Genomic DNA, 1,407 nt, shown 5'->3' on the forward strand with positions numbered 1-1,407 from the left:
ATATATAAACTCAGTAACTTCTATTTTGTAATGGCTAATTTTAATTCTGATGACTTTTTATCTGATATTTTATCCCAAGCTTTTGAAGACCTAGATTTTCCTGGCCTAGAAAAGGAAAGTGTATCTCCAGGTTGTGGGTTGTTAGAGTTACTATGGGACTCAAGAGAAGGGACATTATACTACTTTTCCCAAGCTGAGTATGAGCCATTGGAAAATATAAGACAGATGGAAAATCAATGACTCATCTTCTCACTAAGATAACTGATTTTGGAAAATGGGCCTACTGCTAATGAACCTCAGATTTTGAGAGACTTACTGACCCTGTCCCCAGCATTGGATGATTTTTTCCTCCTCTAAAACTTGTGATCTAGACTAGCAGAGTTACACATATGCTTCCTATAGGCAGCTGGCACCTAAGAGAATGAGGAGAAAAGAAGAGCTCAGTACACTTGAAATACTCCCTCTTCTCTTAGGGAAAGAGAAGCAAGACTCTTATGCTAGTGGAGATCCCTCCACACGGGAGGAAACATTCAAAGTGGGAAGAAACATTTCCTGCAGCTGCGTCCCAATACAGACTGACCAAGGGTAACAGCTATCTAAGACGGAAAGGTTGGCCATCGCTTCTGTAAAGATTACAGACAAGAAAATATTCAACGCAGTTCTGCTCTGTCCCATGGGTTCGCTATGAGTTGGGTTCGACATGGGCAGGAAGGGTAGCACTCTTTCCTTTAGAAATGGTGGAAGATAAATTTAAAGGCAGGTGGTAAAATCATAGCTGTTCTCATTGTGTATTTTAATTATGACAATGACTGTGTCCAAATCCTAAAGGAGTCTGCTGCACTCTGGTTAAGTCCTAGATTTCTCCTGTGTTCACAGGTGACCCTTTACATATCCCTTCCTTATATTTTCCAGGAGACTTTAGCTTTATATAAACTTGTAATAGAAACTCTCTTTATATATACATTCATAAATAAGTACCTAGAAATATGACCCTTTACTCCTTCCTAAGTTACTAGGTTCCATGCTTTCTTCCCAAAACAATTCTTGTATAAAAATTAAAAGAACTTTGTGTGTGCGTGTATGTGTTAAAATACAGTCTGTAATGTCTTCATGAAACCTCAAAATCCACAAATACCTCAAAATCTATATTCATCTGTATAGATTCATTTGTTCTCTTTCTTAAGGTTATTTTAGTAACCTTGTGTTATTTGTAACAAAAGTTTTCATGTGCACATTGAGCCAGAATGGATCAAGTAACAGCGTTAACAAATACCTTGAATTCACACAAAACTTTTCGTGCTAAATCCTTTTTGAATACTGCCTCCCCAATATTTCATTGGCTCTATGACAAATGGTATTACTCCCATTTTTTATAAAATGCATTTTATTGAAATATAATTTTTTGTA

This window comes from Orycteropus afer, unplaced genomic scaffold (genome assembly GCF_000298275.1).
Source record: "Orycteropus afer afer isolate SDZICR_OR568_19922 unplaced genomic scaffold, OryAfe1.0 scaffold00002, whole genome shotgun sequence".
NCBI classification, from domain to species: domain Eukaryota; kingdom Metazoa; phylum Chordata; class Mammalia; order Tubulidentata; family Orycteropodidae; genus Orycteropus; species Orycteropus afer.